At 51.2% G+C, this 18,206-nt stretch overlaps 1 long non-coding RNA gene across 1 annotated transcript; it reads right to left on the reverse strand.

The window, feature by feature from the left end:
• Nucleotides 1–8,270: 8,270 nt before the first annotated feature.
• LOC125936502 (uncharacterized) lies at nucleotides 8,271–10,776 on the reverse strand. The gene is made up of 2 exons (XR_007462038.1): nucleotides 10,008–10,776; nucleotides 8,271–8,564 (listed from the first exon to the last, which is right to left on the reverse strand). It is a non-coding gene; the product is annotated as an uncharacterized LOC125936502 (long non-coding RNA).
• Between the last annotated feature and the right edge of the window lie 7,430 nt (nucleotides 10,777–18,206).

An 18,206-nucleotide genomic window follows, 5' to 3' on the forward strand; every position in this document is an offset into this window, starting at 1 on the left:
TTTTCTGCCATTTCCTTTCACTAAAGGTATACTATTTTGTTAGTATTTTTTCCCTTAGCCAGCTCTGTTTTTAAATTTAAGTAAGTTTATTGTAAAAGGAACCTGCCATTAATGGAGAGCTGGGATCTGTTACCCATACATTGAAGTAGAATGACCACCTGTCCCGGCCCCCACTTGCCTGGAAACTGAGGCGGTTCTCGGGACATGGAACTTTTCCATTTAAAAATCAGGGTTTTAAAATCCTGGCAAGCCAGGTTGAGTAGGTCAACCTAAATGGAAGACGTTTAAAAATAAATACTACGATGGGTGCCTAGGTGGCTCAGTCGGTTAAGTGTCAGATTTCGGCTCAGGTCATGATCTCATAGTTTGTGAGCTTGAGGCCCGAGTAGGGCTCTGTCCTGACAGCTCAGAGCCTGGAGCCTGCTATGGATTCTGTGTCTCCCTTTCTCTCTCTCTCTCTCTCTCTGCCCCTCCCTGGCTTGTGCGCGCGCTCTCTCTCTCTCTCTCTCTCTCTCTCTCAAAAATAAATAAATAAACATTTTTTAAAAATGAATACCGTGAAAATGAACTAGATCGTCAAGCTGTAACTGGCCCCCGTGGCCTGCCACAGGTTCTGAACCTAGAGCCCATTTTCTGTGCTGAGAACAGAGCTTGGTTAGGCTGGCAGGCAGACTCACTCTGATTGGCTTGAGTCAGTGCCCAGACCCAGCCAATTGGCATCACCGGGGGAATGTGCAGTTCTGATTGGCCAGGCCTGGAGCTAGAGCCCGGGGTTAGCCTCAGGAGGGGCATGTCGCTCCAGAGTGGAGGGATGGTTTCCCAAAAGCTTGAAAGGAATTTTTTTACCACAAGGAAGCCCCCCGACAGGCGTGACACAGCCGAGGACCCCTCTGCCCTCACAGGCCCTGGCTTCCAGTCTGCCTCCTGCTCCCTGTAACACTTCCCCTCTATGGGCCTCAGTCTCCTCATCTCTGAAATGGGAACGTTGAGGATCTCTAAGCTTCTTCCAGGCTTCAACATTATGGGATTTGTCTTCCTTGGGACACTTATCGCTGAAGTTTGGTAGTGTCTGTTGGTGTGTTTCTCCCTCTCTCTTGCTCAGAGGTAGATGAGAAATGGGAGGTCTTGAAAGGAGCATAAGACATTTCCAGGTTCAAATTTGGGGCAAGTCACTTCACTTCTCCGAGCCTCAGCTTCCTCGTCTCTCAGCTGAGAAGAACAATAACATCTTTTCAGAAGGGTGATGATGAGGGTTAACACTGGGGGGAAAAAAAAAAACTTTGATAAAGGAAATATGTCTGCAAGGGTGAATTTGGATGCAAGAAACAGAAAGTCAAATCAAGCGGACATAAACAATAAAGGGCATTTATTGGATGGAATAACTGAAAAGGCCCGGTGAGGTTTGATCCAGCTGGGGGAGGGATGTCTTCACCATGTCTCCTCTTGTCCTTCACGGTCATTTAGTGCGAGGAGGAAACTGAGGCTCAGAGAGAAGAGGCTGGTTCCAGGTGGAAAACGTAGACGGAGATCTGCCTCAGGCTGAGTTGCCGTAAGACCCCACTGAAATAGTAACAACGCTGTGAGAAGGAGGAGGAAGAAGGAAAGACTAGAATGCATTGCACACCTTACCCCCGTGCTAGGTTTCCCACATCTTCATGTGACTTAAACCTGTAGCCACCCTGGAGAGCAGCTTCTGTCCTTGTTCCGGGTTTACAGACTTGAGACAGGAGACCAAGCAGGCGAAAGTGGCTTACGCAGGGTCACAGACCGGGAGGCAACGCAGCAGGGGCGCGAAGCTGGCTGTGTTCGATTTCTGATCAGGACACTTGCTTTAAGTGTGCATCTACTCTGTGCTCCGTGCTCCCCGACCCCCGACCATCTTTTTCCTTGAGTAGTCAGTGGGTCTGCCCCATTTTGCAGATGCCCCCGTGTTCTCAGGAGATAATCAGAGATCCCTTCTTGGTTCCCAGAAATGGTCTATTTTTCAAGTTGTCTTTGCCCCTCCTGGGGCTTGTGACTCCTTTTCTGCTCTTTCTTTCCGTCTCCAGCTCCCCACCCCTCCAACCTTTTTCAGCCCTGGCAGCTGAGCTCCCCACTGGGAGCTGCTGAGCTTTCCAGGTTCCTGGTATCCAGCCCTGGGGCTGGGTGAGGAAGTTTTTCTGCAGACACCGAGCCTTTGTCTCCTGGGGCCTGGGGCTGAACCCCTCCCCCCCCTGGACAGCCCCCCCCCCCCCCCCCCCCCCCCGCCCGCACTGGTTTTGTGCCAGTGTTTGGGCTGCTATGGCCCTGGCCAGGCTCGAAAAAGGAATTATTTCTGTCTCCTTGCATAGTTCTCAGCCCAATTCCCAAAATGGGAAGAGGCCTGGGAGGGCCTCCCCACCCCCAGCTCCAGTGGAGGAGGGAGGAAGCAAGAACTTGGCAGAGCTGGGAGAAAGGAGGGGGCCCAACAAGACTCTACACACCCCCCAACGGACACAGACACACACACACACACACACACACACACACACACACACACTCACTCACTGCAGCCCCTTCTCCAGTCCTGTGGCCTGTAAAAATAGTAAGCCTTTGGGGTGTTCCCAGGCCCTGGCAATGTGTTCCTGTGGTTCAGAGGGAGAAGCGGTGGCTGCTGAGGAGGGGGGGGGCATGCTGTGGATAAAGAGGTGGGGGGTTGTGTGTGGACCCCATCCCCTTGGCTAAAAAAACACTGCGGTTAAGGAAAGGAGGGTACAAGCAGGAAAAATGCCTCAAATCCTGGCCAGGGAACAGGCAGCTAGCCTACCCAGAATGCTTTGTTCTTGCCGGCTGACCCTGGTCCTCCTACCTCCTCTTCCAGGAAGCCTTCCTTGACTGCTTCCAGGGCTGTGTCAGAGTCTTGAGAGGCGTGTTCTGACCCCAGTCATTCTGTGAGCTCGGGACCACCTGTCGTATTTCCCAACATCCCTCACAGGGTCCAGCTACAACTCTGCTCAGCCTGAATGTCCTCGTAATAACCAGCTGGGTGACTGGCCAGGGGGCAGGCTGGGTCTGTTTGACAGTGTCTGACATCTGATTTGTCCACCACACCACTGGCTGACAGACAGAGTGTCTGAATGACTGGCTGTCCGCCTGCCTGATGATCTGTCCAACTAACAAGCTGATTATATGCCTAGATCACTGTCAGTCTGTCTGGCCCCCTTCCTGGGTGTTTGGTTGGCCGGATGGTTTACTGGATGGGTGGCTGTCTGACTGTCTTTCTGTCCACATAGGTGTCTGGCTGACTGCCATGTGTCCACCTGAATGGGTGATTGGCTGTTTGTCTCCCTGTCTGACTGTGTTGTCAGAGCTCTGACCGAATGGATGGCTGGTGGACCGTCCGTCTGCCTGTCTGACTGGCTGTTGTATCTAATTAGATGCATAACAAATCTCCTCTCTGCCCATTTCCTCGTTTAAATGCCTTTCTTAATGTCTAATTGGCCATGTATCTGTCTGCCTCTGAGTGTCTGACCCAGTGACTGAGCGGCTGACAGATGATCTGCCTGTCTCCATGTCTGTCCAACTTGCTGACAGTCTGTTTGGCTGTCTGTACTTAGGTGAATGACCTGAGCCTATCTCTCCATCTCCTGGCCTGCCTGCTGGCTGTCTCCGTGTCTGACTGACAGGATGCCTGCAGACAGCCTGATTGTCTGTCTGTCTGTCTGCTAGGTGTCTGTTGTATCTAACAGATGAGGACAGAAAGTCTGTCCATCTCCTTGTCTGGCTGACTGACTGACTGACCATTTGTCTGGTCAAATGGATGAGTGATTGACCGTCACCTCTCTCTGTATCTGACTGGCAAGATGGCTGACCGGCTGACCGGCTGTTTTTCCACCTCTCTGTGCACCTGACTGGCTCACTGGCTATGACTCCTGACTCCCCAAGGAGGACACTACCGAGGGGCTGTCCTAGGTAGTGGTAGGGCTTGGATGATGCACATCTGAAACACCCCCATGCTTCTCTCCTTCCTTCCGTGGCTCTCCCCACTCTCAACCCAGAGGAGCTAAAGTCTTTTCCCTTCCAGAGACGAGAGGGGAACAGGGTAGAAAGTTGAGCACCTGCTCAGTTTCCTCGATTTCAAATGCCTGCACTCTGTGTGGGTAAGGAAGGCACGATGAATGTGTGTTCCCCACCCCATTCCCCAGCCCCATTTTAAGAACACCCGGGGCCTGGAGGCAACTTCACTCCTCCAAGATGCCACAAGGACATTTTCCCGACGTCATCCTTGGAAGCACAAATCTCGACACACTTGTTCAGACACTGGGGCTGATTCCCAGGACGGGGGTGGGGGGCAGACAGCCATGCCGGGAGGACAGGCTCCCTGGGTCAGCACACCTCCAGCACCAGGAACTCCACAGTCCCTCAGAATGAACCAGGGCAGAGTGAGTAATGCTTTGCTGGGAGGGAGAAGGCACAGTCTCTTCCTGCTGGTGACACTGCCTCCTGATGATAGGATCCTGCCCAGCTGCTGGGCGGGTTGCCGTCTGACCCCCACTTCCTTAAAGACAGAACTCCGCTGATGAATTTTATTTTGGGATAAATACAAGCATGAACGTGGCAGGAGATGGGCAGGGAGAAATTGGAGTGTGAGAGCCTCTGGACAGAAAAAGGGACCTCCCAAAAACTTAGCTCTGTTTAAATCATGCCTTCCTTTAGGGCTGGCTCCCCAGGCCCCCCAGATTGGCCCTTGGAGACAGCAGGCTGGACAGTCCTTGCACAGGTAGAGGGGATGACTGGTCCAAGTTCTGGGGGAGGTGGGAAGGGGGCATTCTGGGAGTTCTCCAGACCCCTGCACAGTGGACAGCAGCATTTGGAGACGGCTGTGTATCTGAGGTCAAAGTAAACTCAATGTGTGACCAGAGTCAGGTCTCAACCAACGAGAAGGGTCGGGATTAATGTGTGACCTGGGTCATGACTCAGCCTAGGATCAGGTCTGTGACCGAAGTCAGGGCTCTGTTTTGGCCAGGGTCGGGGTTTAGGCTAGGACCAGAGTCATGAAGGACTCTGTGGCTAGAGTCCAGATTCAGTATGACCAGAGTGAAGTCTCCGGTCAGGACTCATTCAGGGGCTGGAGTTACATTCAGTCTGGATCCTTGGCTGTAAGAGTCAACCGAGATACCTTAACCCTAAAGGACAGGTGGGAAGAGGGGCCAATATGCTCCTGTGGTTCCTGTTCATCCTTACTCCCTCCGCCACCTGGGCTCTGACGACACCACTAAGATGCCTCGTGAGCCCCTGGGGCAGGTGAGGGTGTGGACGGTTGTTCTCCAATTCTTGCGTGTTCTGCCGAGGTGAGACCAGAAGGCCAGCCTCATGTCTGGGGGAAGGTGTGGAGGCAGGAGACTGCTCCTGATGAGCAGGGAAGAGAAGGAAAAGTCGAAGAGAGTCAGGAAAGAAGTAGTTACAGTGTGAAGCACACAACCCAGTTTCAGTTCTGGTCTGCCACTTACTAGCTGTGTGACCCTGAGCAAGTTACTCACCCCTCCTGTGCCTTAGCTTTCTTATCTGCAGAATGGGGACAGAAGTAGTGTTTACTTCCTGGGGTTCTAGTAAAGATTAAATAAGCTAATACATGCAAGGTGCCTGGTTGGTTGGCATTTGTCCATCAGTTTTAGCTGTTCTCATTAGCTCCACAGACATACGGGCCACACCCTGTGAACAGTGCAGGGTAGAAGTCACATCGGCGAGAGAGGGCCCAAGCTCCTCCTCCCCAGATCTGTAGGCCACTCCTCTGTGAGGTTCTGATGCCTCCCTAATCCCCTCCGTTGTGAGAGTACTGGTTCTTGTAAGTTACTTCCCTAATGGCCGTGTTCCCCCACCAACTAGACTGTCCACTCCCTGAGGGCGGTTTGCTTATCTTTCTTGCTTCCTGCTGTGTCCTCAGCACCCAGCACAGTACCTGCACGTGGAAGGTGCTCAAGGAACAGTTACGGAATGTGTGATCGTACTAAAAGCAACCATTTCCAATGGACCAGGGGCTGCACTGGGCCCTCCCTCTAATTATGTTCTGATGCAGTCTTTTAAAAACTGAAAATTACCGTGGGTGCATACAAGTAGTGAAGACTGGCTTAAACAATACCCAGGGGTCTGCCAGGGAGAGAGAGAAATGTCACCCCCGCTTCAACAGGTTCAAAGAGGAGCCTCGCTTGTGCGCCCTTATAACATCTTCATGTGTTGTGTTTTTATAGCCGCAGTCTCCCAGCTCCGTGGAAATAGGGATTTGTGTCTGTTCTGTCCATGCTGTGTTCCCACTGCTTAGAACAGTGTGTGGCCAGGAGTACGTTTCCGATCAGGGTATGTTGAAAGTTCAGGGGGTTTTTTCCTAATACCAATGGGATTGTCTCATAGACACTGCTCCGTACCTTGCTTTGTAACTACACATAAGCTAATAAATCTTAGAGATCTTTCCACATCAGCAAAAACACATTAGTCTCATTTGTTTTGATGGCTACACAGTCTTCCGTGTTATAGATGTACCGTAATTTATGTAACTAGACCCTGCATGGAGGCAGTTTCTGGCTTTCGTTTTTCCTCACCCGTAGTGATGACACGTTACTTCAGCTTTTCACGTTTCAACTCTGCGAGCAGTTATCTCTGATTTCGCCTGAGAAGACTGTAGCTCAGAAGTTAAGACACTCATGTGGGTCACACAGCTGACCTCCAAAACCCACCCTACCACCTGCACGCAGGTGCCCCTCACTGAGTTTTCCCCTCATTCGTCTCAGAGGAGGCTGCCCTGTGACACTTGCGTGGCCTGGCAGGGCATGGTCCTCGGGCAAGGTCCTCTCAGCCTTTGGCCGTGCCTCCCAAGAGCCAAAGCTGGGCTCAGGAGGCTGGGAGTCCCCAAAAGGACACAGAATCCGTTCCTCCAGAGCTGTGGTTGCGATAGAGGTTCTCTGCCAAGGGCGATTTGGACCCCCCCGGGGGAGACTTCGCAGTGTCGGGGACATTTTTGGTCGTCATGCCAGGAGAATGGGTATTACTGGCATCTAGTGGGTGGAGGCCAGGAGTGCTGCTAGACATCCTGCTCCCCACAACGAAGAAGGACCCAGCCCCAAACGTCACCAGTGCCACGGTGAAGAAATCCTGTGTTAAGGGCACCGGACTTTCTGGGGTCCAAGCCCCGGCCTGCCACTTGCTGACTGAGTGAGCTGAGGCAACTTGTTTAACCTCTCTGTGCCTCTTTGGCCTTATCTGTAAAATGGGGATAAGAACAGTCCCTCTCCTCCAGGTTTGTATAGATTATGTTTGTAAAGAATTTTGGCAAGGGCCTGCCCAACGCAAACTCTCGGTATATGAAACCATAATTGGAATCATTGCCCTGAGAGTCTGGGTGTCAGAGAGCTGGAGGAAGATGTGATCCATGGAGAAAACAGGGCGGCCAGGCTGTTTCCTGCTCCCGCAGCGTGGCCTCCCCCAGGGATTGTGGCCACAGTCCACAGATAGAAATAGAACCCCCTGGATGCGCTTGACCTCTGATCGGTCAGGAATGGAGGAAAAATTGCTCAGAAGACTGTTTCCATTTTCGGGGCTGAAAAGCAGCTCCCGGGAGACCCTCAGACGTGGGGATTTTCCAGAAGCTGAGCACTAAAGGGTCTTAGAGATCAACAGCTCCAAGTGGTCTCCAAGATGGGGAGACTGTGGCCTAGTGAGGAGGCAGGACTTGCTCACACGGCAAGGCAGTGGCACACCTGAGCTGGAAGCCAGCCTAGGACACACGTGGATCTTGCCACGGCTCCACTCTAATGGTCCTTCCCAGGTTAAGACCGGGACCCGGTCATATTCACTCTTCCCGCTTTGCTGAGAAGCCCTGAAATCCACCCTACGTGGAAAGCAATGTCGTGCAAGTGTTTCTAAGCACAAGTTCCACCTGTTACCTGCAATGCCCTTGGGAAGGCCACGCACAATTCCCCAAGCGTTATTCTATTTTGTTGCTGAAGGGGTTAGACACCGTGTGTAGGTAGGCTAACACGTAGCCGGTGGAATGCAAGTCGGCCAAACCTCTTTCATTCAGCAGTTCTACTCCTTTAGATAAACCCTTGCACGTGGGGAATGAAATATGTACCTGGATAATCTTTGCGAATTTGAGAACAATCCAAATGTGGCCCAAGAGCAGACTGGTTGAAGGCTCTCTGGGGCATCTGTACAAAGCCTTTGACACATTAATTAAAAAGCTTGGGCAGCTCTGTGCCTACCGATTTGTAACAAACTCTAACAGACGTCGTTAAGTGAAGAACTAAGATCCCGAAGGGTGAGCATAGGGTATGCTACCGTTTTTGTGGGGAAGAAAGAATGTAGATAAATATAAATGGTTATGCATGCGCAGCACACGGGGAAGGCATGCACACAGGCAAGCACACGTTAGGAAAGCATGCAGCCACGAGGAACAGAAAATTCCACAAGTGATGGCCTGAACAAACACAAGAAGTCCAGAGCCGGGTGGACCGGTGCTGGCACAGCTGCTCAAGGACTGGGGCGTCCTCCTCTTTCCCACTCCACCATTCTGAGCATGAGACTTTGGTCTTCATGTCCTCCAAGTGGCTGCTCTGGCTCCAGGCATCATGTCCACATTCCAGGCAGGAAGAAAAAGGAAGGGCAAAAGGAAAAAGAAAAAGACAGAAGTCTTCTCTTTCAGTTGCCTTGTCTTATGGGGAGGGGAGAGGGGGGTAGAAAGGAATGCCCTGCCTAGGGACTGTCACCTACATTTTATGGCACAGAGCTGGGTCACATGGCTGCTCCTAGTGGCAAGGGAGTCTAGGAACCTGAGTATTTTTAATTTGGACACATTGTCGCCTGAACAAAATCGGGGTTCTCTTGGGCGGAGGATGGATATTGGGTAGGACATCGGGTAGTCCATCACTGGGAGGATCCATAAGAAAATGGGAAGAGTCGTTGCCTGCGGTGGGGGGGAGGGAAGCTGAATGGCAAAGGTTGGGGACAGAAGAGACACACCCTTTTAACTGTATATTCCTTTCTACCTTTTTGATTTTTCCAACTGTATGCACCTTTTCAAAAAAAAAAAACTTGTGTAAAATTACAGTCTTTAAAGAGGCAGCTGGAACATAATAAGCTTTCAACAAAAGCAGCTTTCCGTCTTTGGTCACTTAGCATCAGCTGCGGATTACATTCCCAGCGCCGTCCAATCTAAGTTTGGTGACTTTGGGCCTGTTCCCCCCTCTTTCTGTGCTTCTGTCTCCGTGAACAAGATACAGATAGATCTATCCTTTTCGCGGCTGGCAGGAGAATTCCTCCCAGGGGCCCAGTGCTGCTCTGGATGGCATCTCAAGACCTCCTGAAATGAGTGAGCCCCTCTGGGGTGTGGATGGGTGGGGCCAGTGCTGCCCGGAAAGGGGGTGAGATCGTCGGGTGGGCGTCCTTGACAACATGACCCCCCTCACCTGGCCACCTTCCAAATACCCCTCGCCACTGATGGGAATACAGCCACACAATAATAATAACAGCCAACGTTTATTGAGGGCCAGGCACTGTTTTAAGTGCTTTGATGTACATTCATTCACTTAACCCTGGCAACAGTCACTGGAGGCATCTACTATTATTCTCCCCATTTTATAGATCTAGAAGCTGAGTCTTTTGTTGCCAGAATGATCAAGAGTCGGGTGGGGTTAAGTGTCTCATGGAAATCGATAGTGGGGGGCTGAACCAGGGCCCGGATGGGGTCAGGACACTTGGATGCAGGGGCTGAAGCAGCAAGGACCTGGAGTCTACGGATCTGTGGGATTTTTCAGAGTTCTGAGCAGGGGCTGTGGATGTGGGATGGACCTTGGAGAGTGGGAGGAGTTCGGACTGTTAAAGGAAGCCCTGCTCCCAGCTGACCGCTGGTCTCATCTTAAATGGCAACCAGTGTCGCCTGCAGACATGGGGGCTGTGGGGCGGTTGGGCGAGGCCACAGACAGGCTTGTCTGCCGACCACTTCTCCACGCTTTCCTCTCTGCCTCCACCCCCCGGGCCGAGCCCCCATCGTCTCTCACCTGGTCTGTTGTGGCCTCCTCGCTGGTCTCCCGCCTTCCATCCTGCCCACCTCCTCCCCCCTGTCCATTCTCCATTTGCAGCCAGAGGGATTCCGTGAACACTTCAGTGAGAACACATCCCTCTTCTGCTTAAAACCTCCTGTGGCTCCTACAGAATAAAATAAGGGTTCCTATGAGACCTTCCATGATCCAGCCCCTGACAATTCTCTGATCTCATCTCCTACCACCTTCCCACTGGCCTATTGCTCCCACCTCAGGGCCTTTGCACTTGCTGCATCTACTGGTGCTCTTTCACTAGGTACCTGTGGCTCCCTCTATCTCTTTACTCAGATCTCTGTTCACATGTCCCCTCCACAGAGTGGCCTTCCTAGACCTTGATTCCTCTCCTCCACCATCTAAAGTAGCTCCAGCCCCATTCATTACACGATTCCCTTCCTGCTTCATTCTTATCATGAGTCAAATTACACTTTTAAATGTACTCTTGTCTCCTCCTTGTTAACTTCCTGACAAGGCAGGGATTTTCTTCTGTTTGGCTCACTTGACTCAGTAGACACTTCATAAACATATTATCTCTCTACATATATACAACAGCTTTGTTGAGATATTACTGGGCAGGGATATATAATTTAACCATCTGAAGTATACAATTCAATGCTTTTTAGTATATAGAGACTTGTGTGCCCATCACCATAATCGACTTTAGATTTTGACCACCCCCAAAAGGAACCCCACGCCTATTAGTAATTACTCCCCATTTCCCCACCACCATCCCAGGACTAGGCAACCACTAATCTGTTGTCTGTCTCTTCGATTTGCCTCTTCTGGACATTTCATATAAATGGGTCATGTAATATGCAGCCTTTGATGTCTGGCTTCTTTCACTTTGCATGATGTTTTCAAGGTTCATCCATGTAGCATAGATCGGTACTTTGCTATTTTTTATAGCTGAATAATAGTCCATTGTATGCATATCACACTTTTGGATTATCCTTCATCATTGACAGATATTTGGATTGTTTCCACTTTTGGTTATTATAAATAATGTTTCTGCAAACATTTGTATATAAGTTTTTGTGTAGACATAGCCTTTTTTCAAAAATTTTTTAATATTTATTTTTGAGAGAGAGAGAGAGAGAGCGCGCACGAGTTGGGGAGGGGCAGAGAGAGAGAGAGAGAGAGAGAGAGAGAGAGAGAGAGCACGAGTGGGGGAGGGGCAGAGAGAGAGAGAGAGCGCGAGAGAGAGCGGGGGGAGACACACACACACACAGAATCCGAAGCAGGCTCCAGGCTCTGAGCTGTCAGCACAGAGCCCGATTCGGGGCTCAAACTTACAAACTGTGAGATCATGGCCTGAGCCAAAGTTGGACACTTAACTGACTGAGCCACCCAGGTGCCCCTGTTCCTAGTGTTTTTGTTTGACTTGCGTTTCCCTGTGCATCAAATGACGTGCTGTGAGGTGAGGGTCCATACCGGGGTCTGCGTGGCCCAGCCCCCTCAGCTGCCCTCTGGGCCACGGCAGGGCTGAAGCCTGGAGCCCGGGTGACCCCCAGGATGTTGTTTGAGGCTGGACAGCCTGCCAGGTCAGGCCAGGCCGGCCCTCCGTGCTGACTCAGGCAGCCGATGGCCAGCTGGGTGGGAAGAGGCCTGGTGGGCAGCAAGTCCTGACATCCTGGGCGAGTCTGGGCCACTGACCGGCACTTATGGCCAGCTTTTCAGAGCTAAGCTCTAGGAACTGGGACATCGCTGTGGCTCCCTCACCGGCATCACAGGACCCTGCCAGGGCCTTCCCCCCTTCCTTCTGCTCCTCAGCTTTTGTGGGGACTGCCGTACCTCCTTTGTACAGGTGAAGAGAGCAAGGCTCAGGGAGCTGATTTCCTGGCCCCAGCACACCAGAGCCCTGTGCTGACTCTGGGGGTCCAAAGTGACTGCGACAAAGTGCCAGCCCGATGGAGCCCACCCTCTAGTGGGAGAGACAGGTGGCACAAAGTAGACAAGCATGTAAGATAATTTCAGGAAGGGGTGAGTGCAATGAAGAGAAACAGAGAAGGAAAGGGGAACTGAGTGACAGGTGGAGGGGCTGCAAATTTAGATGATAGAAACAGTTCTGGTCACTTCTGTGGTGTTTACTGAGTGTTCGTTGCTGTGGAAGCACTTTACATATATTACCAGGTGAGGCAGTCAGAGAAGACCTATCATGCTCCCCCAACACACACATGCTTTGTGGCCCTTGAATTTAAACCAGAAAAACAAGTAGCCTTGCAAATAGGTGCATGACGGCGCTCTGGAAGTGGAAGCAGCAAGTGCAAAGGTCCTGAGGTGGGAATGCCTTTGGTGGATTCTGGGAACACTAGGGAGGCCAGTGTGTTGGCATGGAGTGAGGGAAGGGAGGGTGCAGGAGGTGAAGTCAGCAAAGTCGGGAGGAGGCACAGATCAGGGTGCATGACCTTCCAGGTCGATGTACTGGTAGAACCCGGGTTTTAACATAGGGCTTACAATAGGCTTCAGGACTCAGCCTTAGCACTCAATCAGGGGCCATACTCTTCACTTCTGTCACCCACGCTCTCTAGTCCATTCCCAGGACGAAGCATCCCCTACGGGTCTGTGGGTCCCTGCCTCAAAGGAAGAAACAGGACCCCCCTTTCCCTTCCCTGCTCTGGTCCAACATCAGCCTTCATTAAAGCCCTGCTCTGCTGCCTCCTGACTGTGTGGCCTTAAGCAGGTGACTTTACCTCTCTAGGCCTCAGTCTCTTCCTCTGTCCAAAGGAGATAATCCTGGGACCCACCTCAGAAGGTTGGTGTAAGCATTCAAATAGGCCAGGATATATCGAGTGCTTGAGAAATTTGGGGTTCTATTATTTTGACTGTTATGCTTCCATTTTATTTTTGCTCCTGGTCTGTGATGTTTGCGATCGGCAGTGGCTCCTTTTGTATGGGGTGCTGCCAATTGTGTATCCACAATACAGTCCTGGCTGACAGAAGCTGGGCAGCCCCCTTCCCTTGCCTGAGCCGGCCAGAATGGGTGCTCTCTTTCTGATGGAATTTAGGGGCATTATTTGATGTATCTAGCCTAATCAAGTGCCTTGTGAGTTTTCTCAGAAGGTCAAGGAAAGCATTTACCCTTTAGAGGAAAGGAGGGTAGGGAGAGAGAGGGGAGAGGCCCTGATGGCGCACTTAGCAGGGGGAGGTGAGGGACCACGTTACTGGAGACTCTGTCTCCCCTGAGATTTTCAAATAAATCATGCTTCTGACTCCCAGGATCCCAGAACCTTCTGGAAAGGAAGGGAAGTAACTCCTCTGAATACCACTTTGTGTCAAAAGCTTCCACTGATGTTATTTCACTCAATCGTCACTGTTATTAATTATTATTATTAGCCTGTTTTGCACAGGATGAAACGGAGACTCCATAAAGCAAGGCTGATTGCCTAAGATCCCATGGTTAGGGGAGGAGGGGGAGGAGATAGAGAAGGAGAGAAGGAATGGAGGCATGGGAGAGGAGGGGACAGCAGAAAGCAGGACCATGTGATGAGTTTCCCGGGCCCTGGGGCCCTTGTGCCTTTTCTCCATAAAAGCTTATATTTTATAGCTGCATTGGTATAAAGGTAAATGTATTAATACTACAAATCAAAATATTTTCTGCAGTCTAAAAGTTCATTTTCCCCCTTCTAATTATAAAAGAAATGAAAACATTGGGGAGGGGCCTCGGGTGTCTGTGAGTTCTAGGCTCTGTATCTCCTGTGCCTAATGGAGACTTGGGCCCTGGCAGGGGAGAGGCGGGGAGGGACAATGAGGAGGAGGGAAGAAGAGAGAGGAGCAAGGAGCTGCAAAATGAAAAATGACGGGCAGCAACTTGAACTCCCTCCCTCTGTCCTTAGCCCAAGCCTTTGCTTCCTTGGGGCTGGCTCCCTTGAGAACCCCTCTCGCTGCCCACCAGGCCTCACCCCTCCCTGGAAGCTCCTCCTCTCGAATCTCCAGACATCATTCGCCTGAAGCTTCAGCCTCGCAGATCAGATCTGCCCCAGGGCCCCCCTTGGAGGCAGCAGACACAGAGAGGGTCCACCACGCCTCCTGCCCCCTCACCCCGCCTGCCCTAGATGCCGTTGTCCCACTTCTGATTTATGCCATTGCCTCGGAGGGCCACACCTGGCTAGCGGCCAGCGGCACCGTTCCCTTGTGCTGCCATTAATGCGGCTATTTACCCCCAGTAAAATGACCTTAATTTACACGGCATTATGACTAATACCAGATGATTATGGCCATTAATATTTATGGTTGACACTCTCAGAAGGGGACCTGGGTGCTAATTGGCACTCCTCTCTGTGCGCCTTTTCTCAATGAGGCTTCCAGTTTCTGCTGCTGTGCTGGGTCTCAGCCTCTCCGTTTCACAGGGAACTATTGCGTGGGGCATTTCCTTATTTCGGACGGATTCTCATGTCATTCCCTTATTTCCTCCTGATTGTGTAAGCAGCCTAGAAACATCCCGATGCGCTGGGGACTCCAGGATGCCACAAAGGGCTGGGTCACGGCTAAGGGGAAGCTGGCTGCCGTGAGCTGCAAGGAGAGTCTGCTTTTGCCCAGAGGAAGTGAAGGGGAGGGCGTCGACGGGGAATGTGTACGTTTGCCCAGAATCAGAGCCCCGGCTCAGACACCCACGCCTTCCTCTGTCTCTAATCAAACATTTTCTGGTTGTTTTACATAAGATGGAATCTCAAACAACCCCCTTCCCCCAACGCCCTGTCTCTCCTTTGGTTGAACACGTGGGGGTGTTTGGGGCATCTGCATTTGGGGGCCAGATTGGAGAAGGCAGATCACACTCCTCCCCCTTCTTGCCTTAGATTTTTGGGGTGCCAGGAGCTGAGAAGGGAGATGTACTCGTCATCTGTGCATTCAGGTGGAAAGTGTGTTTACCAATGACAATGTGTTGCCATGGCCACCGAGGGCTTCCTTCTGAGAGGGGGGAAGAGTGTCCTGCCTGGGGTCCCTTCGTGGCCTTGGCCCCTCACGTTGGACCCATCAGCTGAGGCTGGGTTGCCATCTCAGGATACCCCTGGGACTAGGCAGGCCTGTACATGGGCGAGGGCTAGGGGGGCCCTGGGGTGGAACGGAGCGTTGGTATCCCTACTGAAGGGGCGCCCACCATCCACCTCCAAGAAATGGCTGCCATGCAGAAAAATGGGTACAGTGTTGCCAAACCTTCTGATTGTCCGAGAGAAGTGGGAAATTTGGATTATAGGCACACTGTCCCAGTTATTTATGTTGTTGGCAAAGAAGGCAAACAATACAATTTTTTGAACTGAGTGGGTTCATGGGCCAGCCATTTTCGCTGCCATTTTGCAACTGAGCAGAGCATCTCACTGACAAAATCGCCATCCACTCAGCGTGCTTTTGGGGTCATGAGGGAAGGGAATCTAGAAAGACAGCCTTGTAAGGAGATGGGACCCCAAAGAGACTTAGATTTATCAACCAGAAACTGATCGGCCAGATCATGTGTCTCTGAGCAACCAATTGGTGTTGATCCAGGTTTAGGAAAGGGCACATAGATCCTGGCCTGCCTCTGTCCGCAGCTTGCTGAGTAATCTCAGACTACGGTCTCCTCTCCTCCGGCTTGTCGCCCCATCTGTACAATGATGGAGTCTTGCTGGTGCCGACGGACCGCCCCTCCTCTGCTTGTTCCGGAATGTGTCCACAGCATCCACTCTGTGTGACTCCCAGGAGCTTCCTGAGCTGAGGTTTCTCGGTCAAGAGCGGGTCTCCTCCATCTGATTTGCTTATTCTTTAACAACAGTATGTTGAACAACTACTGTGGCGGGTCCTGAACTGGGAATGGGGATAAACAAGCAGGCGGGACAGGAGACTCCCTGCCCATGTGGACTCACATCCCACTGGAAGAGGCAGCAAAGACGGAGGAGGTCATCTGCGTTTCTGCTCATCCACATGGCCAGGTGGGAGGCTTGACTCGTTACCTGGATCGCTTTAGCCAAAGTCCATCTTTCTAGACTCTGCTGAGCTATTATACCCTCTAGGAAACCTTTCCCAACCAATTCTCCCACCTGCTTCCACTTGGTGCCCCCGTGACTCAGGATTTGATTCTGATTGGCCCAAGGCAGGGTTTCTCAACCTTGGCACCATTAACATCTGGAACATTCTGTGTTGTGGGAGCTGTCTTGGGTACTGTAAGATATTTAGCAGCATCCCTGGCCTCTACCTATTAGATATCAATAGCAACCACCCCACACACATACACACATGCATGATAACTATTACAACCCAAAATGTCTCCTAATGTTCCCTGGAGGGAAAAATTACCACTGGATAAGAACTGCTTGTTTGAGACAATCATGGTGACCCCATTCCTTTTACCAGTGATGGTTTACAGACGGATATGTGATGGGTGGCCACCCACCAAGTCTGCCGGGAAGTTTCTGAGAAGGTTTTCCTCTATCTCGGGAAATAATAGGAGAATGAGAGGATCTTTTTTCCCCGCTCTTGGGTGTGGTCATGTCTTCATGTGATGGTTAGAGCAATGGCAGCCACATTGGGTCCACGAGGTGAGCCAGCCTGGGAATGGAACCAGTCCTTAGAGGACAGGAGAGCAGGTGGTAGAGAACTTGGATCCTTGTTTCAGGACTTTTTGAATATGTGGGATGATAAATCTCCTGGTTCCTTCAACCCCTGTTAGCCAACATTTTCTACTTCTTTAAAGCAAGCACACTGCTCACTGATAAGTCATAAATCCTACTTATCCCACATTATCAACTTCCTCAGAGAGTCCTCTCCTATTCCACAAATGAAATTAGGTCCCCCTTATTATTCTGAACTTTTCTTCAGTGACATTCATCCCAATGTATGTTAACATTTTGTGTGTCTACTGAGGCTTGTTTTCCTCCACTAGACTGTGAGCTCCATGAGGACAAAGCTTGTATTATCTTTCCTTTTACTGTACCCAGCGACTAACCCAGTGCCGGGCACATAGTAGGCCCTCAATAAATGTTGAATTAATGAAGGAATGAAGTAAATGGGGAAATGGATGGGTGGATGGATAGACGGATGGACAGACAGATGGACGGACGGATGGATGGATGGATGGAGACGTGAAAGGGTATGTGTTTCCAGCTCTGTGTGTGCACTTTGGTGGCCAGCTCTCAGACCTCTAAACTCCAGAGCTGCACCTAAAGCATCAGAAGAAGGGAGAGCCCTTCATTTCATTTAGTGCTGAGAGGAGAGAACACATAAAAATTGCATCATGCAAATGCTTCGCAAGGCAGCAACTCTGTCTCCTTCCTTGAACCCCACATCAGGGTTATTTGAGACGTGGTGACAGAGTCCACGGCCCACAGCAGCGTGCCAGACATTAGCAGGATAGAGTCGAGAAAAACAGCACAATCAAGCCTAGAATCTGTGGCAGGTGGGGCCCTGGGAAAGATGTTTGGCTTTGTTTAAATGGAATCTGATGAAATGTGGAGCACCATTATATCAGTGGCAGATGGGGATGCTCTGACCAAATGAAGCCTCTACCCGGACGGTGAAGGTCACAGCACATGTGACCTTGGGCAAGTCATTTCCTCTTTCTGAGCCTCTGTTTCTTTGCCTGGATAATGGGGTGATGATGCTGCCTTGCACACAACAGGGCTGTCTGTCGCATGGCTCCCGTGACATATCACCAACAGAGCCCCTGGACCCCGAGCAATGCCCAGTCATCATATTGGGTTCCTTTTCTTGACCCTGAGTGGGATATCTGGGAGGGCTGCCTGGAAGAGGAGCACTGCACATGCTCAATTCTCTAGGAACAAGCCCTCAGGCGAGTCCTCGGGGCCTGGGGTCGAAATCCTTCCTGAGACACCCAGGAAGACAGGACGGGACTGCCCATGCCGGGAACATTGTCTCATTTGTGTGTTCCCCCTTCTAAAACTCCCTTGTCATGGAAATGCGTCTCTGGGTCTCCTTAAAAAATGGTTTGGTCGGGACATAATTCACATGGCAATTTAAATGTATAATTCAGTAGTTTTTAGTGCAGTCACAGGGTTGTGCAGCCGTCACCACAACCTAATTTGAGGACATTTTGACCACCCCAAAAAGAAGCCCTGTGCCCGTTAACAGTCGCTCCCCAATCCCACGTTCCCTCAGCCCCTGGCAACCACCAGCCCACTTCCCGTCTCCGGAGATTTGCCTTTTCTGGACATTTCATATCAATGGAATCATACG

This window comes from Panthera uncia, assembly GCF_023721935.1.
Source record: "Panthera uncia isolate 11264 chromosome A3 unlocalized genomic scaffold, Puncia_PCG_1.0 HiC_scaffold_11, whole genome shotgun sequence".
Classification (NCBI taxonomy): Eukaryota; Metazoa; Chordata; class Mammalia; order Carnivora; family Felidae; genus Panthera; species Panthera uncia.